Genomic DNA, 13,895 nt, shown 5'->3' with positions numbered 1-13,895 from the left:
ATGATCATTCAGCTCGTTCAGACAGTAGAACAGATTGATGCTTTTCTCTGGAGAGGGATTCTCCTTGATCTTCCTCTTGATGTAATTCACTGTTTTCTGATTGGTTTGTGGCTTTGTACCTGTCTTTTTCATCATACCATGTAATAGAATCTGATTGGTCTCCGACGAGAGGCCCAGGAGGAAACGGAGGAACAAGTCCATGTGTCCATTTGTACTATCTAAGGCCTTGTCAACAGCACTCTGGTAAAGGTGATTTATGTTAGACTTGTCTCCAAATGGATTGAACTGCTTGGAAGTTGACAGTAAGTTGACATTTTCATTGACAAATGAGAGGTAGACATAAAGAGCAGCCATAAATTCTTGTACACTCAGATGGACAAAGCAGAACGCTATTTCCTTGTAGCCCCCACGTGCCACTTTTAAAAACTTTGTGAACATTCCTGAGTACACTGCATCTTTGATATCAATGCCACACTCCGCCAAGTCTGATTCATCGAAGTTCAGGTGGCCTTGCTCTAACTGTTCAAAAGCCAGTTTTCCCAGAGACATGATGATCTTATTATTCTCTGGATTCCAAATAGACTGCTCATGAGCTACGCCATGATACTTCTCATTCTTCTGTTTGAATTGAAAGACCATGAAGTGGAGGTACATCTCAGTTAGGGCCTTTGGCAGGGCACCAATCACCTCTGTTTTCAACATGTTCCAGAAAACTGAAGCAGTGATCCAACAGAAAACAGGGATGTAGCACATGATGTGGAGGCTTCGTGATGTCTGGATGTGCGAGGTGATCATTCTGGCCTGGTTCTCATCACTGAATGCCTTCATGAAGTATTCATCTTTTTGTGGGTCAGTAAACCCTTTTAGCTCTGTCACCCTGTCAACATAATCTATAGGGATCTGATCAGCGGCTGCAGGTCGTGTGGTTATCCAGATGCGAGCAGAAGGAAGCAGCGTTCCCTTGATGAGACTAGTCAACAAAGATTCCACTGAGGCCCGCTTTGTGACATCAGTCAAGACCTCATTGTTTTGGAAATCTAGAGATCGCCGAAACTCATCTAAGCCATCCAAGATGATATCAATGTTGGACTCTTTGATGCTACAGATTCCTGCTTCCTTAATGTCAAAGGTGGTATTAACAAGTTCCTCAAAGCTGCAGTCCTTCAATGAATTCAGATCTCGGAAAGTGAATGGGAAGATGAAATCGATATCCTGGTTGCCTTTGTCTTCCACCCAGTTGTGAATGTACTTCTGAGTTAGGTCTGTTTTACCAATTCCAGCCACTCCCTTCGTCATCACTGTTCTGATTGGATCTTGTCCAGGTAAAGGTTCAAAGACGTTTTCAAATTGGATTGGTGTTTCCTGTCCGGTTTGTTTATTGGATGCTGTTTCAATCTGTCTGACCTCATGTTGTTTACTGTCCTCTCCACTCTGTCTCTCTGTGATGCAGAGCTCTGGCTTTATGAAGATATGATTTCCTTCCTCCTTCTTCCACTTCCTCCTCAGATTGGACTTGAGTTGTTGTTGTAGTCGAAGAGCAAGAGTTTCTAAATGATCAAAGAATAGAGGACATTGATGTTCATGTCATGGTGAATGTGGTGTGAACACGTTAAGAGATGCCATTAGGATGGAACCATTCAGCGCCATGGAGCATATGAGGCTGATAGAGTGGAAACTAAGTATCCTTATGTGGCGTTAAGGAGCTACATGCTAGAAGCCAAAACTGTGCCACTCTAATATAAAGGGTAGGAGATCCCTGAAACATATAATCCCCATTCAGGGTTTTGAAATAACATAGGCTGGAATATAAACTATATCTGAGTTTATTGTTTAATCAGGATGGGTAACAAATGGCACATGGGTCAAAGGAGGTAACATGTCATTAGGTCAAACTTCCTTTGGATCGACCACTAAAACCTAACCTTGACCCTAACCCTAACCTTAACCTCAGTAACCTGCCGACGCTGATCGACCTAACGGGAGTTCGACCTATGGGGCAGTCCCCTCAAAGGACCCCAAACTTCTGTTGAAAAATTAAGATTGTCTTACTGCTCTCCAATAGTATTAAAATTGTGACTGAAGTTGATCATTAGAATTATTATTAGTAAAACAGTTCTGAAAAATATAATTTCATAACTCACCATTGTTAGCTGTTTCTTTTGGTGAAAGAACAGGTCCTGCATAAGTAGAGGAGGATAAGGAATTGAATACTTCATAAACAGCAGTTTGAAAAAAATACAGTGGTGCAGTTATACTGTAATGCTAAAAGGAAAACTACATACATAATACATATATACTGTGTGTACACGCACGCATGCACGCACGCACGCACACACACAGTCTATACAGTATGTGTGTTGTTTACAAATATTAGGATCCCTATTGATACCAGGTGTCTACTATGTAACCTGATGGTCGTTGTCTTGGCAGAAACAAATCCACTTTATGGAACTGATGTTATACATTTTATTAATGCTGTTAAAATAAATAAATAAACATCATTAGCACATTATTTTTCTTACCAAGACTCTCCACCAGGTGGGGCTCATGTTGTTTGAGGGCATCGTAAAACTCAGCATTGATGGCTGTGCTGGCTACATCTAGCATCTCAGAATACAGACTCCTCATTTTCTCCATGCTTGTCTTCTCGGCTTTAATCTCTGCATAGAGCTCACGATGGACCTTCGTTCCTAGACTGTCGACTATGGCCATGACTCTGGACACTTGTTGAATCAACTTTGCCCTGTGCTGGATCACAAAAGCCTTCTTTGCTGTTTGCAAGAGGAAAAGAGAGTGGTTGAGATAAATATATCACTGAAAAGCATGTCATTATATCAATGAAAAATAACACTGAAGCTTCTCTTCAATACGTCCACACAAATAATGTGACAGCTGATAAATGTATAGTTTGTGAATAAGATACTGAGGATGAACAATCTGACAAACATAATGCAGCACTAGCCAACAGCCTACACACTGGCGTGTAGACAGAAATAAACTCACCTTTTTCTGTATTCTTTTTTTCTGAAGTCAAGCTGTCAGCAGCATCCTGTTGAACACAGTCATGTTACTGTACAGTATTTCAATAATATCATGCCTGAGTGCTATTAAACATCATTATGTCTTGTATGGTATTGGCTACAGTAGTGGTTTTCAACCTGAAACCCACCACCTAGGATGTTTTTCACTGACTTAACCTATTTTCATCAGTATGATGTTTCAGTGTATCTCAATACAACAATGCATGGGAGCATGTCGCTGTTACTACATGTCATCTTTTCGACACCCAACTCTAACCCTTATCCTAACCCTAACCTCCGTGGAGTGAGTCGCTAACCCTCCGGTCGTTTGAAAGAGCGCGACTTTCCCCAATGCATTGGTGTGTGAGAATAGGCCTTGAGACAAATAGATAAATGCCATACAGGGTGAACTTCTAGGAGGATAGATGGTTAACTATATCTATCTGTTAAACATCGGAGGAGAAGGAGGTGGAGGATGGGTTTACTATCTATCTGCTGAACACCCATGGGGAGCAAGGACAGCTTCAAGAGGGTGGGTAGGGGTCAACTATCTCAACCTTTGTCAATTAAGGTAAAATTGTTATTGGGCTTTTGAACCATAGACCACCATTTGATGAGATATAGCTCAGAACCAATACTTAGAATACTTGTTGTTGTTGCCAATGGACAACATTTTGTCCATGCTGTACATATGTTGGTGCCATATAGGAGAGAACAGGCCAACGGTTAACAACTGAAGTCGATGGTATAGCGTCCACACCGCAAAGATAACGCCTAACCCTGGTTGAGAAGATTCATTGGCTGATAAATGGTTAAAATGATGGCCTATACGTACTTTTGTTTTACGTTTTCAAAAATATAAATGAATCAAAACTATATGATATTTCAATTCTTTTCATTTTCTTTCACTCAAAACATTTATGATATCAACATATGACTGCTGACATAAGAATAACACTGTCTGTCTGTCATGTCATGTAAAATGATTATATTACAATTTTTATTTTGACTGTATTTTGTGTAAATTGACTTATTCTTTTGTTTTGTTTTATTCAAACAATTTATATTTGAAATATTAAGGTTTATGTAGATGTGCAACTATGGAGGAAGTGCAAAAAAACAGGTTGAAACAGGTTGAACCAAACACTAGCTGGGATTGTTCTGTGCTGAGCAGCCATTTTGGAAAGACACTGGGGGCTCAATTATGATCCAGGTCTTATGCCTTAACTTCTTTGCCTTTTTTTACTATATATACAAAGTTGTGATGTAGATCAGCATTTGAAGTATTTAAAAATGTTTTTCAAAATAGTAAAAAAAAAGGCAAAGAAGTTAAGGCACAAGGCATAAGACCTGGATCATAATAGAGCCCTGGGTCTCTTCCTGTGTTACCAATGATACAACGAAGGCTGTGAAATCTGAGACAATGGCCACCATTCGGATTAAAATGTGTTTTATTTAACAATACACTAAATTCAGGTACCTCTGAGAACAAAGTCGTGAGTGAGGGAGATGTTTGTATGCAGACTTGATAATCATAAGGGTTAGGGTTATCTAAGGGTTATTATACCATCATAAGCCTGTTTAGTTGGTGTTAAATGAAGCAGCCAAATCAGACTCTGATTGCAAGCTTTTGTACATAAAGGAAGCTTTTGGACTATACCTTGAAGTTATAGTGACAGACCTCTGATTTTATCATAATTATGAGACGTTAGGAGATGTATATAAAGAAGCATTATGTGTACCTGGGCCTGTGGAGCTGCCGCTGGTGCTGAAGTTGACTGGTCCTCCATTCTGGACTTTACAGATGTCAAAGGGCTGAGAACCTGCACAAATAAAAAGAATCATCACAGAGTGTTCAAGGTGATACACCATGAAATTTCACTTTTCCTATTTTAAAACCTTTTTTTGGGGTCCCATAGCACCTTCTATCCTCACAAAGTCCCATTTCTGACAGTTGTGTCTTTCTCTGGTTTTGGGAATGCGGAGGTTAAAAGCATCCCACGGGTTCTCAAAACAGGCTGTCCAGATTTGCTGACGTCATCGACGGCCGTTTTTGAAGATTTTTTTTTTTCAAAAAGATTTTGGGGGGGTGGCGCAGTTCAGGCCAAAGGTGGTACTGCAGCTGAAAATGCTCTGAGAGCCATTTAAAATGAGAGAGGCTCTCTATTCAGGAGTGGTAATTTAGCCTCAAACCTTTTGAAAAACGTTTTTGGGACATAAACAATATGACATAAATACTTTTTAAATGCATGGTGTATCACCTTTCATTTAAGTCGGAGAATTTGACAAATTCATTGTTATCAAATCTCTGAGAGAGAGATAGAGAAAGCTATCAAAACTGTTTTCCATGATAAATGCACAAAAGGCTGTAAAACAACTTATTGGCAGACTTTGAACAATAATTTGAAGTTATATACACTATTGATATGAATGAGATACTATAGCACCCAGGGCAAAATGTAAATGATATTTCTTTACCATTTCACTCAAAAGGTTATACCAATATGACTATGACTTGTGATAGGCCATTAAACTAAAATGGGCGGGAACAACACAATCCTTTACAATTCACCCATTGTTAGCCGTCTGGTTGGTCCCTGACTGACCAACCAGCAGGCTTTTTTTTATGTTGAATTTGCTAAAACATAATCTTTGGAGAAATAAAAACATTTAAAAAACATGATGAGTCACTATACTGCCACTGAGCAGCTCCATTTTACTGAAACCAAGTTTGAAATTAGAATTGAACACCAGAATAACAATACGAAGCAACTGAATTCAAATGATAGTGAATGGAGTGTCCCACCGAGTGTCCCACCAAGACACAGCAACCAATGGGTGAAGAGGGGCAGGACAACGACGGGACTTGACAAATGGTAAATTTGGATATAGAGAGAGGTGACTGCAACGAAGCAGCACTCCAAATTAAATCAAGTCTTTACGGTGCATGGCTCAATAATATCATGAAACAATGAAGGAGTAGCCAGCACACAAGGCTCAATAATATCATGAAACAATGAAGGAGTAGCCAGCACACAAGGCTCAATAATATCATGAAACAATGACGGAGTAGCCAGCACACAAGGCTCAATAATATCATGAAACAATGACGGAGTAGCCAGCACACAAGGCTCAATAATATCATGAAACAATGAAGGAGTAGCCAGCACACAAGGCTCAATAATATCATGAAACAATGAAGGAGTAGCCAGCACACAAGGAATATCCTTTTCACATGGTTTATTTACCTCCCTGGACAGAGGACAACAAACGTTTCGACCTGTCGAAAAGTGGTGAAATGTGTTTGTTGTCCTCTCTCCACAGAGGTAAATAAACCATGTAAATTTGGATATAGGCCTACAGTAGGTGATGTTGCCAGAGGTGACCAGTCTAATCAAAGGCTGATTAAGAAAAACATATAGATTTCCTCAAAAAACGACGTAGGCCACTATTTTAAGATGGTGACGATATCAACAGTCCTCTGAAAGGCAACAGTTTTGAACAGTTCATATTGTCGCCTTGGGGCTTAAAACTCTTATCTGTTAACGTTCTATACTTCATCATACTGGATACAATTGTGTGTCACACAATAGTATCCAAAATAGAAGAATAAGAAGATCTACAAGCTGGTAGTGTGACCAGACAATAGTACCCGTATGTTATGTGTTAAAAATTATTTCAAATGCGATCCGAGCACCGAGCACAATCAGTACACGATCACCATTGTACACAATCACCATTGTACACAATCACCAAAACAAGCAAGATCATTTCTGATATAAAGATAAAATGTATGTAATTTTTACACAATATTAGAGGACAACTAACTTTTTTTTTTTTTTTTTACAACAAGGGTTCATATTTTAGATAGTCATTAGAGTGAAGAAAAGATTAGTGTTAAAATGTTTTAATTTACTTTTTTCTATTGTTTTAATGATTTTGATTTGCATGCATGCCCCATGCAAGTGGCTAAATATGTCTTTTTAGACACACTAAGCTAAGCCCATTCCCAAGATGAGCCACAATCTTTCATGGGCAGATGTGACTTATTGCAGCTGGTGTAAATAGTATTATAGATATTTAGCCACTTGTACGCATGCCCCCACCCACTGAAATCTACTAAAATCTCAGATTCTCTTTTCTCTAATTACAATCTAAAATATGAACCCATGTTGTAAAAAAACAAAGTTGCCATTTAAAGGTACATTTTCAACTGATGGTACAAAAAAGAGAGATAAAATACACTTAAAAAGGTCAGAGGGACCTCAGATTGTACCGGTTTTGTGGAATGACTGTTGCCAGATGGGAAATGTTGAATTATCGTAGCCTACTGGAGGCTTGAAATGATCCTACTTGAAAGAAAACTATCGCACACAGACAAAAAAGAGAAATCGGCCTATATGTATTTAGTGTAAGGAACAACCTTGTTTGAGACTCACTGATTTCCTGACTTACTTTGAGAAGTCAAAACGGATCCCTAATTAGCAGCCAATCAGTAAATTCACTCTCTTTTTTTTGTTTGTAATGTGGCGAAATTATTGTATATTTGGGCATTTTTAGAATTATTGATGGTACACCGTACAGAGGGTCAAATTATCCTACATCTAGCAACACTGACAATCTCCACAACGTTCACTATATAAGTTCTGTTCAGACCAAAGAACAACCAACGAGGCTTACCTGTTCTGTAGCTGTTGCAGAAGAAGAAGTCTGTAAAAGTAGGCTGTAGGCTGTAAGAAGGCTGTAGGCTGTAAGAAGTCTGTAGGCTGTGAGAAGGCTGTAGGCTGTGAGAAGTCTGTAGGCTGTAGGCTGTGAGAAGGCTGTGTAGGCTGTGAGAAGTCTGTAGGCTGTGAGAAGGCTGTAGGCTGTGAGAAGTCTGTGTAGGCTGTGAGAAGGCTGTAGGCTGTGAGAAGTCTGTAGGCTGTAGGCTGTGAGAAGGCTGTGTAGGCTGTGAGAAGTCTGTAGGCTGTGAGAAGGCTGTAGGCTGTGAGAAGGCTGTGTAGGCTGTGAGAAGGCTGTGTAGGCTGTGAGAAGGCTGTAGGCTGTAGAATATAAGAAGTCTGCAGGCTGTAAGAAGGCTGTAGGCTGTTGGTCTGCTCAGTCTGTGTCTGTTGGCAGGTTTGAAACAGCACCAGATTGTGCCTCTTTATATACAGTAGCCTACAGCACTGGAAACAAACATACCTGTATTCCCAGTTTCTGGTTGATTTACATTACTGGTCAAGCTGCATCGATGAGCTATTCATTATGCAGACAATAGAGGTGTTTTCTGAAAGCCCCACAACACTGACAGCTTGTAGTTCAGCTATTTTCTGCAGTTTTTCTGACCATGTTGATTAAAACATATTAGACCCCCTGGCTATAAAACATGCATATAAAAACACTAAAGAAATTCATATGGAAATGCAATAAGGCAAGTAACCAACTAGGAAATCCACTTAGAAAACTAGCCTAAACTGCAGTTGAAACAAAAAGGTCTCATCACCAAAGTGACTCTCAATCTTCTCACAAAATAGTTTCCACTTTTTTGGGAAGAAGTGTTTTTAAATATGACGTGACACCTCTACTCTACTCTACTCAGGCTTTTGGAAACAGCCGGGGCAGTTTTTAAGTTGTTTGATTCAGTATTTAGATATTTGATATTCATTTTATCCTTCCTATACAAACCCATTGTAACTTCGAAATCCATTTTTAACCGTCCTTGTTTATGGTGACTCATACCACCCTCCTAATACATGTTATCATTATTGTTATTATTCTTTATTGAATTTGTGAATTATCCTTTTAACTTAAAACAAGTTGAATGTAGTTATTTGTTATCAGTTTTAAATCTTTCATTTATATCACAATACATCTTTCCATATTCATTAATATCACTACTTATCATGATGTATACTTAGATACTTAATACTGACAGTTTGAAGAGTGTCCTGACAATCACTAAAGCCTGAAGAAAGCAGAGAGTTCATTAGTTGAACAACTGGTCCTTTCACTTTCAGGGGTTTCACAGTTAAATGATTGATATAACAAATTAGACCCTTATGGGCCTGTAACTCTGAGAGTGTATGAGTGGAACAAAATGGTTAATTTGGTCACATCTGAACCCTCTCAGAGTAACATTAACTTTACACTGCAGAGTTTTGCACTGAATACAATGTAATAAAAAGTCATATGAATGGGATCTGGTGGCCTAATGCAGTGGTTCCCAAAACTTTTAGCTCAAGACCCATAAGAGAAATGTGACGTTTGCCTGGGACCCAAACTAGTGAAAACAGCAGATCTACAGTTGTATTTATTTTATTTGTATTTTCACTACTTGTTAAACATTGTTTATGGATCATTACATTTAGTTTGTCTGCGACCCACAAATGGTTCCCGACCCAGTGTTTGGGAACTATAGTGGCCTAATGCATATCCAAGCTGGTGGTCCTTGAAATTTAAATATTGGATATATTTTGCAGTAAAATAATGTATAAATGTAAACGTTGTAAGCTAGAAGCGGAGAAGGGAGACAAAAGGGTTGCACCTTCCATGTGGAGAAATAAGAGAACAGAACGATTCCACTCTGACCTTCACCTGCAGTACACAGAAATCTACAAATATTTTACGACAAATATTAGTCGGTAGACAATTATAGGCCTATTAGTTTTTCCTATACTATTCAGAAATAGCAGAAATACAATCTTAATATGAACATTTGTTCAAATCTTTTATTTTATTTTAAAAGCAAACATATTTTGTAACTCAAATTTTGGCTTCTGAGGGGGGCCCTGATACATATGTTTTGAGATGGGGGTCCGCATCGAAAACACATATAATTATGGGGGTCCTTGACATGAATACCTTTGAGAACCACTGATATTATAGCAACATGATGGGGGTCCGCATGGAAAACACATATAATTATGGGGGTCCTTGACATGAATACCTTTGAGAACCACTGATATTATAGCAACATGATGGGGGTCCGCATGGAAAACACATATAATTATGGGGGTCCTTGACATGAATACCTTTGAGAACCACTGATATTATAGCAACATGTGTTGCAGAAAACTGTATTTTAGAAGGCATTTGTAGAAACTGCCTCAGCCAGGTCTTAATGGGTTAATATGAATTCATCCAGTGCATTGTTCCATCTCTTGTGCAGATGATTGACAGCATCATAAATCATACTGATGCCACTCAGGCCAGCTAAAATACATTCTGTCCACTGAAATCAACTGTAGATTTAGTCGACTGAAATCATCTAGTTTTAGAGATCCTATGACATTTAGTCAACTAAAACTAGACTGAAACTAAAAGGCTTGCGTACGCGTGCGTGCGTGCATGCGTGCGTGTGTGGACACATAATGGGCAACAACATAGAACCTGTTCTGTTACTTGAGTCTCTCTCTCTCTCCCTAATCGGGAGGTGGTGTAGGCTTTGCATTGGCAGCGAATATATGTAAAGAAAGGCCATGTCATTAATGTGAATAGATATCCAAACATGCATACTGTAAGAGAAATGTATGCCTTATTCCACCTTTGTCTTTCCATTCGCAACAGAATAGATGTAAAGAAACGGCATATTTTGTACAGAGTAGGATTTGTGAGTAAGCATAATTCTTTTTGAAGAAGTCATTCCTGTGAAGCAAATAAGCCATGCAATGGGCAGTGTGTGGGGTGATGGTGCTTGAGCCGCAGATGCAAAGTAGGGGTGATTTTGGCCGACACCTACTCGTGCATTAAGATGCAAAGTAAGTGGCACATTGAAGTGTTGGGGAACTCCTTTGTGATGAGGTGTTGACCAAGTCCTTTGTGTGTGGTTGCGACAAAAGAAGGCTAGAAACACAACCACCCTAAGGACTACAAACCATGGATTGACATCTTGACCTACTGTACATACAGTATGAAACAGAGCTGATACCCTTAAATGCATTTTGAGGAAAATAATGCTGCTATTTGTACCCTGTGTATATGTATAAAATGTCACAATGCAGTGTTTAGGCAGAAGCTGAAGGAGTGGGGGGAGAGTTGCAGGGAGCGGCATAACGTGCAGGCCGAAAAATCTTCTGTGTTTTTCGGGTTGGATGTGTTTGCGCGATTCTAACTCAGTTAAAAAATAAATGTATAGATTTGTATTTTATAACAACATTGGCCATCATCTTCTGATCTTTATTTTATTATCATCAACATTTGCCATCATCTTCAGTTTCAAAGTGCTTTATTTACACACAAAAATAAATACTATTTGGCTTTTCAAAAGTAAATAAATAACCTAAGTAAGTTATATTGTCAGATTTGTCAGGAGGAATAAACAACCAGGTCTATGAAAACAAGCCCAAAATAAGTTAATATAGACCACATGAGCACTTTAAACCTAAATACTTCCGCTATTTGAAAATCGCCGATCTACAAGCTCACAAGCAACCACCAGGGGCGTCACAAGGGGGGGGAAGTGGGACTCAGTTTACTAGGGCCCAAGGTGGAGGGGCCTTAATTATTTTATACTTTAGCAATCGAAATTTAGCAGATAGGCCTATACAAGCTCACAGAGTGCCGCGCTGCGAGCTTGTAGATCACGCTGCGAGCTTGTAGATCTGCTATTTTTCGTGAAAATGGGTGCAAAATCTTTGAAAATATGTATTTCTTAACATTTGTAACTCATATTTTGCTTCTGGGGGGTCCCTGGAACTATTTTGAGATGGGGGTCCATGGCCAAATTCATATAATTTTGGGGGTCCTCCTTCACATGAAAAGGTTTGAGCACCACTGACACTCCCCCTATGAAGAACATTAATGGAGTGAATCCTTGTTAGCCTGACACTTCAGTCCGCACATCACCACCCCCTGCTGGTGGGTGGTGTGTAGTGTGGACTGAAGCTGCACATATTTTATTTTATTTCCTGCGCGCCTGAAGAGCGGCGCTTTGAATGGGCCAATCAGGGTTGTATGCTTGGGGCACGTGGTAGGCTGCTCCGGTCCCAGCCCCCTCCAAACAGAGCTCTTGAGCTCACGTGAGACTCGCTCGTGGACTCTGATTGGTCCGTGAAAACTGTCATGGCAGAGTCAGACTCGACTCGTATTATTTTAATAAACGATGCAATAGTGCCGTTTCATCACGTTTTAATACCATTTTTCACTAACGTAAACATGCAGACATATAATATGTTATGAGAAATAACGTATTTTTGCAATGTCACGCCACGTCGCCGTTGCGTGTGTGTGTGTGTGTGTGTGTATGTGTGTGTGTGTGTGTGTGTGTGTGTGTGAGTGACGTCAATAGGCTTCAGCCCCCCCCCCCCCCCCCCCCCCCGCCGAAATAGAATGTCTGCCCTCAATTTCAGACTCTCTTCCTCACGTAGTGTGGTGTGAGTCGGACGCTAGCAGTCTGGCAAAATCCTTGTACCCAGGGCCCAGAATTTGGTGCCCTGGCAAGTGGCAACCTCCATTATTTACAAGCAACTTTACAGAAATAAGAGCCCAAAATGGCTTATAATAGTCAGATTTGGCAACACTGCATGGTATTTCATTCAACCTAGCCCAACATGGCTTATATTATCAGACCTGGCAACTGCATGTTGTTATTTTTCTCCACACACTGTAGGCTAGGTTGCTTGCTAACAGTCAGACACAAACTGCACATTTAGCCACAAACAACCACAAACTACACCAATCTAAAATCATTATCAATACGTTTTTAAATGAATCTTGAGAAATGTACAGCTAATGATGAATGGGACAACAAGTAAACTTCTCCTGTAACAGTGCACTGCCTATGCGACGCGTCGAGTGGGTTTGTACTCGGTGCGCACTGCTGCGCAGCTGTTGTTTCTCCATCCCATCAATGAGTGTAGCAGAGGAGCCTATAATCTCCTTCCAGCCGTAGCTAACCGAGAGAACAACCGGATTCTAAACATGAGTCACGTTGTTGTGAAAATAATTCCTCTGCAAAAAAAATCTTTAAAAAAAATAATAATAATAATAATCATAGAGCCGCGGCCAGATTTTAAGGGGCGGCGGCCCGCCACTCCTTAATGCATATAGGGGAAACACTGCAATGCGACATAGCTCTGTTTACACAATGCTGTACCCCCTCCAACTGTATATGTTCCCCATTTTCAACTGTTTTTATTGTATTTGTGATACTTGCTTTGGCAATGTAAACGTATGTTTTCGCATGCCAATAAAGCTCCTTTGAATTGAATTGAATTGAATTGAATTGTGTGGCAGAGAAAGAGTCAGAGTTGTGCTGTGAGAATGGGCCTAATGGGGGTGCTCCAACAGGGGAACGTGAGAAATGGTAGGTGGACGTACTGGTCTGGCAGGCAAGAAGTGTGTCTTCCATTTTTGGCATGGATGGAGGCAACAAACAGACAGCCGGTGGAGGTTTTGATAGTAAGTGCGACCTGACGGTCGCAATTATTGATTTCAGCTGTTACCAGGGCAGGAATTTGAAGGTCATGGCCGTTGTTGCCCTTCAGTTTGGCCTTGTGCCCCTCAAACCACATGACCTGAGGCCACAGTGGCCTTAATGCCCCAGCTGACTGAACTACTTTCTCCTCTGTCTCTTTCTGGTCAATATGTAGACAGTAGACACCAGTGTCTCTTTCTGGTCATGTAGACACCAGTGTTTTTTTGTTGGGATTCTGAAATCTTAACTACCCCAAGTCCCCATCTTTAAACCAATCCAGTGACTTTAATTGGTGCAGGGCTGAGCATGGATCAGATTGTAAATATCATCATTTATCTATTTCACTGCAGACTAGGTTATCATCCCTAACCCTTAAATTCAACAAATTCTTTCAATGGAGAATGGACTAAAATCTTGTTTTATTTGATGGCCTTCCTGCCCTGGCATTTGACCTTTGTGCCCTCAAAAATTGGACAACA

General features: G+C 40.1%; 1 protein-coding gene across 1 annotated transcript in view; it reads right to left on the bottom strand.

Moving 5' to 3' along the window:
- LOC308309380 (uncharacterized protein) overlaps positions 1 to 13,895 on the bottom strand; it is a gene marked incomplete at both ends in the record, with an annotated part of 100,582 nt that overhangs the window by 16,271 nt on the left and 70,416 nt on the right. The window lies entirely within an intron of this gene.

Source organism: Nannobrachium achirus (assembly GCF_963921795.1).
Source record: "Nannobrachium achirus genome assembly, chromosome: 24".
NCBI classification, from domain to species: Eukaryota; Metazoa; Chordata; class Actinopteri; order Myctophiformes; family Myctophidae; genus Nannobrachium; species Nannobrachium achirus.
The sequence above is the reverse complement of the archived record's forward strand: the minus strand, read 5'-3'. Positions and strand labels throughout refer to the sequence as shown.